Consider the following 15,276-nt stretch of genomic DNA (forward strand, 5'->3'; position numbering starts at 1 on the left):
CTACTACTACTACAAGCACTTAACATTCAAAACTGACATTTTAAAAAACAGAATGTGGTTGGTAACACTTAAAGTTCTAAGTTGTGATCTCCTAACTAGATCCATTCTGCCTAAGAAAGAGAAATGGGCAAAAAGAATATTTTTATGCATTTGATTTTTTTCCTTTCTGAACTTTTTCTCCCCAAAAGCCTTGGTGATAAACATAAATCAGAAGTTTTTGCTATTCTTTCAGCCCACAGAGAACCAGCCAGAGCTAAACAGAATGTGAGATGGAGGAGCAGCAAGAGGAGTCTTTCATCAGCCTCACACAGTTTAATTTATTGATAAAGCACCAAGATGAATATTTAAAACATAAAATATGTAAGTTTTCTTTTTAAAATACACCTTTGGTGTTGGCCTGAAGGAAACCGGGAGACGGGAAAGAAAGAAAAGAAACAAGGATAGCGTTGGTGGCTGGAATGCCTTGAAACTGTGCTTAAGCTTATGCGCAAGGCTATGTGCGTTTATGACCGAAGTTAGATTCAAACCATGGATTTCCTGCTTCACAATTCAATCTCTTAGTTCGGGGTCCCCAATACGGTCACCGTGGGCACCATGGCACCGGCCGACACCTTCCCTGACACCTGCCAAGTGTTGTTAGAAAATAGGTGGGGCCAGGTGGAGCGCCTGCCAAAAAGGGCTTCTGATTGGCCAATGGAAATCTGATTGGCTTGTGCAAATTCAAACAATGTTGTTCAGGGGCAGCTGCCACTACAGGGTGGTTTTATTTTTTCTCTTTCCTAGTGTATTTTTAAAAATTACTCCTCATGTTCCCTGCACTTGGGCTTCTTCTGTGTGTGGGGGGGGGGGGGGCGTTGTCCATCACCCTGTGTCAGAATTCCAAAGGTGCCCACAGGCTCAAAAAGGAAGGGGACCCCCATCTTAGAATACAGACAATCCACTTAAAACACTTTCTGATATCAAAACAGTTCATGTACACTAGCTCAGCAGTCTTTACAACATCTGTGTAAGGTAGGCCAATGATATTACCCCAGAGACAACTGAAGATGAGACGCGATAGACTTGCCAAAGACTGCGGTCTGCTTCTAGAGACAACCTTTGTTGTCTCCAGCATGTTTCGATCGGTCACTCCAGCTACTTTCCTTACCAAGTCCTCTGTTTCCCGGCAGAACTGTGAAGTCTTCCCATCTGGGACATCAACTCTTTATTTTAATTTACCATTCATTCTGGGATGAAATGGAGGATAAATCAAAGCTGCCAACTTATCGCCATGCAGGGTTTAGTTCTTGAACGTTGCAAAGCAGAGGTTGTTAATATTAAGAAATGATCTTGTTTCGTAAGACTTCTGGTGTTTACCAGCTTGCTCGCTGGTCCTAGTTCAAAATCAATTTGAATCAAGTTTGGCACTTAGGAGCACATGCAACAACTGTGTCATAGCACTTTTTCTAGTGCTATGTCAATCTCATTTCTCTCTGAAGGCATGTGTTCAATGCCACCCACCTCGTTACGTTTTATGGTGTTCTGAAAGCATATGTGGGATTAAGGATTCGACTGTGGTTTTGAAGCACACTTTTAATCAGGTCTGAATCAGAGATTGAGAATGGAAGGATGTGTTGGAAGTGAAGGACGATGCAGTGTCCCTTTGCAGCAAACACACCAGTCCGGGGGTGGGGGGGAACACAACCAGCGAGGAGGTCAAACCATTCTATACGTTTTCCTCTTGTTTGTTCTGCTACTAATCTCAGGGACTGACTTACTTCTGGCTGCCCCTCCCCTCAATCTCCAAGGGAGCAGTATGTACTCTCTGTCTCTCCTATTTAGTTAGTTAGAAATAGAATCTCACTTTTCCTATCACAGTATAGCTTTCTTTATCATCAAGAATATGTTTTTCTTTCTTAAAGAAGAAGCTTCACGTGGGCTTTTATCTTAAGGCAGCTTCCTCTCCGCTTGTGCACAGCCAGCTTAAGCTAACAGAATGCACCATGCTAGTAATGGGTAGTACAGAACCAACAAGGGACACCCCAACAACTAGAGCAATATTGTGTGTACAAAGATCTATAGAAAAAAAATTAAATCATACATATGTTTATAAAGTGACAAGTGCATGTAGTGAATAGACATCTCTTACATATGAATAACAATAAATTCCCATATACAAATAATAATAAATACCATACACATATATATTATCTTCCAATGGATCCAATTAATTCGATTGATATCATAAGTATCAAAAATATGAATATACATTCAAGGTTGCATATATATGGTCATTAGTCCAAAACAATAGTACAAAAGTATTTTCTCTCTCTTTTTTCTCTTCCAGAGAAGCCAGAATAAAGTCTTTAGGTGACAAACGCTGTCATTGAAAGACAAACAGGTAAATGCAAAAACAATCTCCATTTCTATAGTAACTGTTCTTACGGTCTGTTCGCACGTTGGATAATGCAGACTGGGAGTACAGAGACCCCCCACCCCACCCGACGAGCAGCTAGCCCACTTAACTCGTTTCGTATTAACAACTTTTTCAAGGGTGGACAAGTTATCCAATTACTTCCCAATCTAGGGAATCTCCCCAAACTAGAGAATCTAATGAGCATATTCTCGGATGGCAAATGCTGAACTATTGACCCATGGGTAGCGGGCAGCTTGTTGGCAAGCATGGCTGAACTGAAGCCAGAAATAAGCACCTCTTCCCATTTAGCTCAGTGCCACCTTGTCAGGCTGTAACTAGAGATGAGCGAACTCCGCCTGAAATGGATTATTTTCTACATCTAACTAAGGCTTTTACAATCTCAGACTAAAGATTTATCTTTACTCTTGGACAGCTTTCAGCAATTAGTTCAGACCTGCAAAACAGAACTTGTTTTCTAACCAGTGCTGCTTATTAGAACAAAATTTATAGGGTTCTTCTTGCAAAGTTCTTCCGCATCAAGAACCGTAGAGTCCTTCTAGAGTTTATTTATTTCTTTTTATTGAAATATACTCTAGTCTTTTAAAGAAGCAAGATATCAAAACATATATGTTTATTAATATAAATCCTATAAAGATGGAACACAGAAAAGCAATAAGAATTAGGTTTGTTAACATTTTTTTAATTAACTCCAATTTCTAAAACAAAGTGTCTATGAAATTAAGATTCTCATAGCATATAAGACAAAGGTAAGATTCTCACCTAGGTCCTCATGAGATTTCTTCTAATCAAAACTATGACATATTATCTGAGTTGGCATTTTTATAGGTTATCTTATGCAAGAATTTAAGATCTTTTTCATGTAATAGCATAGATAAACAATGACTGGTTTAATGCTTAATTAAATATTCATGTTTTCCATTGTATAACATTCTAATTAGCCAAAAATGGTGTTATATCCAGTTTGTAAAATAAAACTATAAATTTGTGGGAAATGACAGGAAAATTTAAGTGAGTAAATCACCATTAGTCTATTCTATGCCTGGAGAACATTAATATAGATACTGACTACTATGTTTAATTAGCTGTCAAAGATAAAAATACACCTGTGTTGGTTATAAACATGTTTTAAAAATACAAGACAGTTCATGCAAAGTGCAGAAGTTCACTTAGTAGGGTTGCCAGCCTCCAGGCGGTGGATGGAGATCTCCTAGAATTACAACTGATCTCCAGCCCATAGAGATAAGTTTGCCTGGAGAAAATGGCAGCTTTGGAGGGTGGACTCCATGGCTTTATACCCTGCTGAGGTCCCTCCCCTCTTCAAACCCTACCCTTTCCTGGCTCCACCCCCCAAATCACCAGGAATTTCCCAACCTGGAGCTGGCAACCCTATCACTTGCTTTGTATAATGTGCTTTAATCTGTATTGCTGCAACACGCCCAGCTAATTTGGGGGGGATCCTCCACTTCCTCCTTGCCAATGCATTCGGGGAACTGTAGTTGATGTCAGGGATTGTTAGAACTACTATTCCCAGGATGCACTGAGGGAGGAGTACCTGGTACCAAAAAATGGAGGGACTATGCTGCAAGAACTTCCTCTCCTCTCAGCTACTTCCTGCTGCTGAGCATCCCTGCGCCTAAACAAAACTTGGGGTGTGTGGGGAGAATTCTTCTCTGCTTTGGAGTGACTATCTGAGCAGAAGAGGGATTTGACAGGTGGGAAATTGTTTCATGCTCAAGTCAAAGGAACATGAACTTTGTCAGCATCTCTGAAATTAATCAGACTTCCTGATAAAGGCGGGGTGTGTATGGTGAAATAAGACAACTCCAGAGCATAAAATCTCCTGACTGCCCCTGATATTGTCGGTGAAATATTGCCCTTCATCCTTCTCTGGAGCGTCTTAGACAAGGAGGATCCCATTCCCAGATGAAGAAGCTGGAAGCTATCAATCAATCAATTTATTTCGATACAGAATCAGCTCCGGTGTGTAAAAGAAGAATAAAATAAAAAACAATAAAAATAAGAATAGGGAGGGCACATGCAGTGTGACGAGCAGAGAACTGCGGGCGCAGGTTGTAGGGTGGACAGAGGGATTATGCCTTCCTCCCACAAGGAAGTAAATTATTGAGGCTCAGTCAACTGCTTGCATATCCCACACGCCTGAAGGCAAAATTTGGCAACTTTGTTAGTTACCTCCTGGGAAGAACTTGCAAGAAGGAGGAAGACATAAGGTTGTTCAGATCTTCCTGGTAAAGTTGACTAGATTGCAGCTATATAATGAGATCAGATGTTGTTCTAGAATGGGCAGTGCAGCAGAACATGTTTGATAGACTCTACTTTCCCTGTATGGCGTGGGCAGAGCCACTGAAGGGGTGGAACACGATGGTATCTGCCTTCCAGGAGGGCTGAAGGTAAAGGGTTGAAGCGTGCAAGGGTAAAGGATCTCCAATATTTCGAGATCTCAAGGGATCTAAGATAATCTGCCGGTTGGAAACATTTGGCATGCTGCACAATTGTTGGGCTTTTCTGTATCTGTGCCCTATCTGATTGTAGGGCATGATCCCAGAGCCGCTTTCTGATTGCTTCTTTTGATTTTTGGTACCCAAGATGCAATAAGGCTTGGGGAGAAAGACCATGCTCCTGGAGTTTCCCCTCAATTGCTCTTTGCCTAGTTGAGCAGTGACTATCGACAAGAGCCAAAAGTGCTAGACCCATCAGGCTAAAGATGAATTTTAGCCATCCGGATAGCTATTCTTCCCAGTGCAAAAGAAGAAAATATCCTCTGAGAAATCCTCCCCTTCTGTACTGAGAAAAATGTGCACCAGGCATCAAGACCCAGGGCTGCTTCTTCCAGAGGTTCACATTTCATCACTCCCAGAGGATGCGGCGTCCTCACGGAATGACGATGCCTGTTCCCCAGTCCAGCACCGGGTAAACGGAGGTGCTGCCAGGCTGGCCTGTAAGCAGCATGGAGACTGAGCAGGCCCTCAGCCATCCCAGCGCTGGCGAGAGATGCCATAGGAGCCTCACCAAGATGCAACACCCTGTGGGGCGTCTTTTCAGTGAAGTGCTGCCTAGGAAGCTCCAAAGGGGCAACCTGGTGGGCAGATTTCAGCCCCAGTCGCATTGTTTCCTAAGGAAGTTCTCAAAACAGCAGCACGGTCTAGATCAGCAGGCTAGAAAGAGTTGCAGCCCAAAGGCAAGCAGCTGGGAAGCTGGACAAGCTCCTGGTTAACCCCCTCTCCTTTCTAGGCTTACTTGAGCTCTTCCTGTTCTCCAGGGGTCATTTCGTAGAAAAAGAAGGGGAGGAACTCATTAGCATAACTCATTAGCATATGCCACACCCCTTGACATCACCAGAAATGCGTCATTAGCATAACTGATTTGTATATGCCACACCCCATGACATCACATATCCTGGTTGTTTCGGACCCAATCCTGGCCCTTCAGGGCCAAAATTGAGCCCAAAATGGCAAAAAGGGGCTGAAAATGTTCCGAAAAAGGGCCCAAAATGGTCAGGTTCGGGCCGCTGCTGAGTGGGAGAGTGATCCACCACCCGTCAGAGGCCTGATCTGGGCCGTTTCGGCCCCAATTCAGGCCGAAACGGGCCCAAAATGGCCGAGAGTCATGTGGGCAGGGCCACCTGACGTGTGACCTCTTTGGGGAACTGCTGGAACTGCGTTCCTGCGCATTCCCCCTCGAAATGAACCCTGCTGTTCTCTATCCAAATGGTCCTTCAGCTCCCATACCACAGGGGTACCCAGTCTGCAGTTTGGCCAACCCTGGTATAAACTCCGCATACTCTTTTGACTCAGGTTGTGTTCCAAGAAATGATTTCCAATCAACAAACTGCCTTAACTAGTAAAGTCAAACTTTTAACATCATTCCCATGTCCTCCAAACTGTACAATTTTAATTGGCTAATTAAAATGGATCAATGCAAGACAGTTAATCCACTACAAAAGCCTTGTGTAATTAGTAGGCACCATTGCTCTGGATTTTGGAACAGTTCCTAACGGAACTGGCATGTTATTATAAGCTAAGATTTTGTAAAGATAAGAATTGTTTTTATTTAAGTGTCTGAATCACTGTTCCTCAGCCAGTGAGCTGTGTGACCCACAAGTTCTGTTTGTTTGCATCATTTATACTCTGCCTTTCTCACTGGAATAAGTAAATACAACTAACAGGCAATAGGCAATACCTTAGAGTTTGACTTGCACAAATCTGAAACTAACAGGACAAATGTGCCAATTGATTTCAGTTACAGATTGACGATACCGCCAGAAATACAGGAAACTTAATACTAGGTTTGTAGATTCGAGTGTTTTTAGGTTTAAATGTTTATTTATGTAAAATTTAGCTCATTTACACATTTAGCTCGTGTAAGTCTTGCACTATAGATTATATCACCAATGAAGAGTTTTGTGTGAGTGCAGTTACCATGTGAAGGTATCCATGGCCTGCTGAAATTATTTACATTACACCACACAATATATGAGGTAAAATGGGTTTGTGTTTTTCCCAAAAGAATTTTTTTGCAGTATAATTATGATGATTGCCATTATAACAAATGACATTTCCCCCTTTTTTTCCTCTTTGTATTCCAGATCATCACATCAGGGCAGAATTGATACATATTGATTTCTGGATGTGTTGGTTTGGGTTTTTTTTGTTTTTGTTGTTTGAAAAGTGTGTATTATTGATTACTAAGGAAGGCGCTTGGGCTGAAACACATATGGTCTTGTGTTGGTCCTTTGACATGTTTATCAACTGTATTTGGAAAATGTTACCACTTATCCTAAATGTTACCACTTATCCATGTAACCTGACATTCAGGCCTTATTTTTGATTTTATTATTGCTGTTGGAAGAGGAGGATTCAGCGCTGTCCCTTTCCTCAGGTTTCAGAGGGGGACAAACCAAAGAGTTAGAAAGATAGAGAGGTCAGGGCACTCTCTTTACTGTTTGCTGTTTACTGCTCTGACTGTCCTTTGATATATTGACTGCTATTCTCAAGATTTCCTCCTCCTGACTTCCTCCTCACTTCTTCTCTTCCTGGCATTGTTCCAGGAAACACCCCTCTCCTTCTCCTCCCTCCATCTTGGCAACACTGATGCAGGCCTTGTCCTGCCATCCATGCCCATCCTTAGACTAGATAGGCAGTTAGGATCTCTCTCTCCTCCTTTCCTATCACAGTATGGAGTTCCTTCAATAAAAGAACTCTTCTTTTCTAAATATAAGCCAAGTATATGTCTGTCATGTCTGTGCCCTATCCATGTCATATTCATGTCTGTGCCCTATCCCTGCCACTACTTAATACTGACGTGTTATTGGCTGACCTATTGTTTCTGAACCAATGTTTCATGCTATAACTTGATGTCATATTGCCAATGTCATAACTGAACCAATGTTTCATGCTATAACTTGATGTCATATTGCCAATGCCATAACTGTTTCGCTCTCACAGGCTTCTTGAAGCTCCAGGCGCCTTATCTAATGGACTGCAGAAACTCTCAGTGCTGCTGACCTTGCATCCCACTCACTCCCATGCACTGCTATGTCTCAACTTTGATCTCTTGCTTTCTCAGTGTCTAGACTTGATAGTACAAATATTTGAGACGTTCTCAGGACAAGTTCGTGCCAAAAGTCCTGTTTTACTGTTGGGAGGGGGAAGGAGCAAACATGTATGTTAAGAGGAAGGATTTTCCCACAGGTCCCTATTCCTGTCAACCTGTTCTTACTGCTTAGATGCTTACCTTACTTCTGAGTAATTCTATGGACATAACTATAGAAATGATCTGATTTCTGAATAAATCCATTTAACCAAGAGCCTGGATTTCTTGTTGCAATGATACAGGGATCTATCTGCCACAGCCTGACATCCACAGCCTGACAGTGTTTTTGTTATTTTAATTCCTGCACACACACCGGCCAGCAGAATGAGCTCACAACCACCTATGACCACGCTTCCTATGCCACACGATAGTAACAGCCCAAACATGGAATCTTTTAATTAGGTTTCTGGGGCCTACATAATGATTTATTTATCAATTGCATACCCTGTACAATAAATATTTCTTTTGAATATATAGCTTGACCCTTGTAGCATCTAATGTTTGTTTGTTGACAGCACTTATAGTCTGCCTTTCTCACTGGGTCTCAAGACAAATTAGAGTGAATAAGTCAATACAGCCAAAAGGATGGGACATCCAACAGGCAATGTATGCAATAGGGGTTGACTGGCAGAAATCTGGAACTAACAGAGGTTAGAAACAGTGTTGAGGCAAATCCTAAGTATTAACATGATACATGCAAAAATTACATAGTAGGAACCTACTTACAGCAACAGGCAGTACAAACTATATACAGTGGAAAAGTTTAGAGTCTGTCATGCCCCAGTCTAAAGTCAGTATCATCAAGGGTCTTGAGGCTGTGACGGCTGTCACCTGAAATTGAATCCCCTGAAGACGGAGGTTCTGTGTCTGGGTCGTGGGGCAATTGAGCTGGGGACCCAGTTCCCAGCCCTCGATGGGGTACAACTGAAACCTTTGCCGACGGTGAGGAGCCTGGGGGTGACCTTGGAGGCTACACTTTCAATGGAGGCGCAGGTCGTGACTGTTGCCAGGTCTGCCTTTTTTCATCTTCGACAGGCCAGGCAACTGGCGCCCTGTCTTTCGCCCCGGGACCTGGCCACAGTAGTCCATGCAACAGTCACCTCCAGGCTAGACTACTGCAACTCACTCTACGCTGGGCTGCCCTTGGGCCTGACCTGGAAGTTACAGCTGGTCCAAAACACAGTGGCACGCATCCTTACTGGAACACCAATCCGAGCGCACGCTCATCCTGTGCTGTGCCAGCTGCACTGGCTCCCAGTGGAGTTCCGGATCTGGTTAAAGGTGTTAACCTTGGTGTTTAAAGGCCCTGAGCCCCCAGAATACCATCTCTCTCAATCTCACTCCTGCCAGGCACTTGGGGACAGTGCTAGAGTTAATGGTATCATAAGATGCTAAGAAATGTAGCAAAACCAATAGACACACCACCCTCATCCAGTCCTCGATGGCCTACTGGGACTTGTTTGAGAAACACATTTCAAATAATTTCTGTGTTTTTTTTCCCATTTTACAAATGCGGAAAGCTGATGCTGAGAGCTGTCCCAAAGCCAAAGAAAAGCTGGAAAAGCAGACTGCCAGAGGTCTTCGCCTTTCCACAGTTTGCATGAGAGAGTTTCCCAACTCTGCACTGAACTATATGGATTTCCATTTTCGGATGACGGTCCGGCCTCTTCTTGAAGATCCGGTTTCTTACTAACTTGTCACAAGGCAGCTTCCTGGAGCACGTGTGTGCATACACACACACCAAACAGAACTCTCTTGTGACTAATTACAAAAACACCCACTGTGCTTGCATGGACAACTCAGGGCCAAGCTAGAAGTGACGAATGACACTTGAATGGCAAGTGAACAGACTCACGTGTATTCCTCCCTGTTCACTTCTGCTCCACTTGCACTCCACTCGATCACTACGTGATCACTATGTGATTGAGTGGAGCGCAATTGGAGCACAAGTGAACAGGGAGGAATACATGTGAGTCTGTTCACTTGCCATTCAAGTATACTTCGTCACTTCTAGCTTGGCCTTTAGTGAATTGTTAGGGGCAACAGCCGGGCAGAAAGAGACAGTCACCTTAGCCTCCTTAAGGCAGCTTTCATTGGCATCAGGGAACAACTCCAATCTACAGCTCACTTGCTGGCTGCCAGGTAAAGGACATATGCTAACAAGAACATCAGTCTTGAAAGTTCGGGGTCTGCATATTGCACCACACATACTGATCTTCGTGGCACTTCTGTTACAGTAAACATGCAGAACATTTGGCTGGAAGACTGCAATTCTAAGCATGAAGAGTGTTCTACTGTACTCAGGGAAGCTTATTTCCAAGTAAATGTGTCTAGGATTAGGCTGTTTATTACATTAATTTCACACCATTTGTGAGGCTTCCCTCTAACGGCTCATTCTGAAATTAAACAGATTCCATCAGAGCTGGTGCCGGGAGAGATAATCAGTAGAAATCACATTTCACAGAGCCGAAGCCATCAAGAAACATGATACACACATATATCATCATATACAATTGCAGTCAATATTCCCATTACAAACCTTGGAGAAAAAATGCCTATAAAACCATTGTAAAAAGAAAACAAACTACTAATTACTCTTTGCCAAATGCTCCTGCTGAGAATGGTTTACCACATCCAGGACCGGCTCCAGCGTCGCCAGCACCTGAGGCAGCTTAATGCTGCCTCTGTGCATGCGCGCACCGGACAGCTTGATGACGCCACTGCGTGTGACATCATCACGTAGGGGCTGGCGCGTGCATGGGGGGGGGCCTTCCAGCCCTCCCATTCAGTTGTTCTGCAGGCCAGGTGCAGCTGGCCACCCTGGCCGCTGGCTGCGCCTGGCCCGCAGAGCAACTGAACGGGAGGCTGCCCGCTCAGCTGCCCCACACTGCCGCTGCCAGCATGCACTCCTAGCTGGTGGCAGCTCCGTGGTGTGTGCCCCTGCCCCCGGGACCCTCCGGCACCTTAGCACCCTGAGGTGGCGGCCTCACCGGCCTCAATGGGCCCTGAATGCATCACTGTCGGTGAAGAGAGATCCCTGGTTTCTGAGTGGGAAAAATACTGGTTGCCTAACATTACTGATTTAGCTGGGGCCAATCCCAAACCTGCAAAAATTCACTATTCCCACCCCTGTAATCACACGGAAGGGACTGATGGTTATCCTGACCGACAGCTCATTGGTGGGATGCATCTAACCAGGATTTGTAGAGAGCCCCAGTCACCAGGTTTGCCTTCTGCCTCTGCCCCCCGCCTTTCCCGTTCCCAGTTTCTTGCTGAGAGCCAAGCTACAAGAGGCGAATTACACAAGGAGGAGCACATGAAGGGAGCCGCAATGTTAGCCGGGAAGCTGAGTTTTAAAAGAGATCGGAAGGCTTTGTCAATTTCCCCTCTCTGCAGAGCCAGGGGAGATCTCTGCCCAGAGCGTTTGTTAATTTCCTCTTTGCCTCTCCAAGGCTCTGTCAGTTTCACCTCCCCTTCTAAGAGGCTAAGAGAAAATTAACAAACCCTCTGGGCAGAGATCTCCCCTGGCTCTGCAGAGAGGGGAAATTGACAAAGCCTTCCGATCTCTTTTAAAACTCAGCTTCCCGGCTAACATTGCGGCTCCCTTCACGTGCTCCTCCTCGTGTAATTCTTCTCTTGTAGCTTAGCTCTGAATGCTGACATCAGTTCTGATGCCTTACCACCCTTTTTAAAATGCTTTCCCCCAACCTTTCCGTGAAGTGCTGGTCATTTTGCTACCCCTCCATGGATCCTGATCTCTCTCCAAGACTGGTAAATATCACCCTTCCCTCGAAACTGCTCTCCTATTTCCTCAGTGCCTTCCTAGTTAGTTCTGTGTGTACGCTGTGTGTATTTTCTGAGTTTGTCTTTTTATTCCTATGTAATAAAGAAACCTTTCCTGCTGAACATCTGCCAGTTTATTCAAGAGTCCTCTAAGGGAATAATCCTGGTATACATTGGTGGAGATCCCTAGTTACCCCTCTCGCTGTGTCTCCTTGAATGCTAATTCCCCCAACTCATAAGGAGACTCCCCCTCCTTGTGTGTGTGTGTTTGTGTGCTTGTGAGAGACAAGTGGGTAACACACTGTCTATCACAAGCACACAAACACACACACACAAATACACAAACACAAACTGTAATCCTCCTCTTTTGCCTCCATCTCCTTTACTTTCCTCTCCTTCCCCACCTGTAAAGCACGGGGGTCTCAAGCTGAGGTGTGTCACCAGAATGGCTGGCCAGAGAAAGATTTCAGTGTTCAAACACAAAATAAACATTATAAAGATTAAATGGGTCCCGGCAATATACCACTCTTCCGATTTTAAATCCAGCGTCTGTCTTTCTGGTAAACCAACAGAGCTTGGGGAGACTGGACTCGATATTATTGCTAGCACCTGTCAGGAGGTTTATTAAGAATGTTTGCCTTGGCATAATTTATTTAATGAACATTTTCAAGTCTATATAAAACCGCATATAAATCTCCCTCTATATAACCTATTGTAACTCTATGCATTCATAAATTGATTAATATTTTTTTAAACTTGCCTCTGCTCTGAATCAAAACGCATTTCTTAGTCTAACCTTTTCACCCCATCCTGTTGCTACTTTCCCCCAAGAATGCCGAGCAAGACTAATGAGAACACGGAGAACCGAAAAAGCACACAAGTTGCACAGGATCCAACGTGCCTCCGCTGCTGAGTGATTGGCTGGCTTCCTCAGATATCCAGGTGGAGGAAGAAAGATTCTGACAGGCAGCTCTGTTCTTTGCTGTGGTTTTCCACCAACCCCATTGTCCCCGACGCTCTGGAAATAGACAGATCTGTCAAAAAACACAGTTCTCCTCCTTAACATCTTTGACACATTAAACACCCCAGCTGACAGGCTGTCTCTGTTTCCAGTCTCTCTTCCATCGGCCTAGCATCTACAGGCAACTTTCTGTAGAGACTGTGTCTTAAGTGACACAGAATGGAAAGGCCTTGCAACAAACCCAAATCAGACCAGTAACAATTCACATCAAAGCAGGCCCAGTGTGGATTTTGTCAAAGGGCCAAGAAAAGAGACACCAAGGACAGAAAAGGGGGCACTGTATTCAATCCTACGCCTAGCCACTAAGCAGGAGGGGCAATTTGTTTAAAATATTTATAAACTACTTCTGTACCAACACTGTTAGTACTAATCTTTTAAATAAAAAAACACCAAACAATATTGAACCAAAAGCAAAAAATTAACAAACAACCTATAAAACAATAAAATAGAAACACCAAATTAACTTCAAGCTGGTGCCAATAAAACAATAAAATGGAACAGCAGTAAAACCAAATTACTCATAACACAGGAAATAAACCAACTGAACATGGATAAAGACTAATTAAAAGGTATTGGGGAAAAAAACAAAAAAAAGGAGGAAGTCTCTGGAAGGGCCCTATTATGACTGGAGGGGGGCTTCTCACTTCCAGCCCTTTGGTTTCTTTAGTAGCTGCCACCACCCAAATTGAAACCAGCCCGACTCTTCATCTGCCGTTTGGGAAGCTGGTGAGCCACTGTGCACATGCTGAGTTCTAGAAAATGGCTGAGCAGGAGGCTCGTGGGTGACGGTTGGACGCAGCGTGACTCAACCAAAGAATGATTTTTACTGTACTACAGACAGAATATAAAATACAGAGAGCACAAGGATATGTAGTAAGGAGCAGGGTAGCAGGGTAGCAGCCGATAACAAAAAGAAAATATTTAACTATCCCTTGAGAAAAGAGCAAGAGTCCAGTAGCACCTATAAGATTATAAACTGTGGCTCACGAACGCTCATACTCTACCACAAATTTCGTTAGTCTTATAGGTGCTACTGGACTCTTGATCTTTTCTACAGACTAACTCAGCTACCCATCTTGATCTATCCCTTGAGAGTAACCAAACAGTACCTGAAACCTTCCCTGCAGGGATGGGTGTTCGTTGCTATGGGAATAGGGGATAGAGGCAAGCCTGCTTCAAGTACCTTCTTTTCTCCATTTTTATGAACCACCCCACAAAAGATACCAGAGCCTTTTAAAACCCTCTCTTCTGCCATTTCCAGGGGAAGTGGGGGCCCAACTGTTCCAGGCCGCTCAGAGGCGGTGGCTCCATTTCTCCTTAGTGGCCTAGCCAGACTTTATCATAAGGAACTAAGAGATTTGGTGTTGGTGTCCAGGGGTGATTGGTTGTGCTGCTCTGATGTCACAGAAGGCTGAAGTAGGCTGCCGTTGGCTGAGCTGTTCAAATTGTAGAGGGGATAAGGAAGATGGGGAGGAGTAGAAAAGATGGATGAAAACATGGATGTCTAGAAAAAGAGAGTCAGAGGAAGGAAACAAAGAAAACCAAAGGGAGAAGAAAGGGGAAAGGAGAAAGAATTGATAGGAAAGAAAGCCCCACAAGGTAGGGAGATGCAAAATAAAGAAGGCTGAAATTTACTTTTTGATGTGAAATAACCAGCCGTGTCAAAGAACAACAACAACAAAGACTGCATGTGCTACATTGCTGCTGCCAAGGGGAAGGAGGTGTCTGCCCTTACCAAAGAGTGCTGACTGATGGCAGAGGCAAAAAGCAACCAGGTTTGATTGATTGAAGTGTATACACACATAATCTGCCTTGAGTCTCAGTGAGAAAGGGGGACTATAGTCCCCCTTTTATAGAGCAGTTTACCCCCACTCAGAGCAGTTTACAATGTTATAAATAAAAATAAATAAATAAATAAAAATAATCTGCCTTGAGACTCAGTGAGAAAGGCAGACTAGAAATGAAAACCAAATTTCATTTTTAAAAAAGGTGAATCAGTGGCAAACTTTAAGTGGACTATCTGGATAAGGATAAAGAGTGGACCGCTATTAAAGATAGCATCTTGAGGATACTTGAGTGGTATACTAATATTTCCTAATTAGACAGACACTCATAAAACATTTGTATTTAAAATAGAAATACAGTGTTAGATTTATAATTATTGTGCTCCTGAAAGAAGGAAAGATCGGCAGCCCAGTTAAAAGAGAGGAACAGAAGTACCAGGAAACTGAGGGAGAAAGGTGCCCTACCTCTCCAAAATTTCCATATCTTCAGTAAACACCCTACACATCTTAATAATTATTATAACAACATTCGATTTATATACCGCCCTTCAGGACAACTTAATGCCCACTCAGAGTGGTTCACAATGTTATTATTATCCCCACAACAAAACATCCTGTGAGGTGGGTGGGGCTGAGAGAGCTCTGAAAGAGCTCTGACTAAC

Source organism: Eublepharis macularius, chromosome 19 (genome assembly GCF_028583425.1).
Source record: "Eublepharis macularius isolate TG4126 chromosome 19, MPM_Emac_v1.0, whole genome shotgun sequence".
Lineage (NCBI taxonomy): Eukaryota > Metazoa > Chordata > Lepidosauria > Squamata > Eublepharidae > Eublepharis > Eublepharis macularius.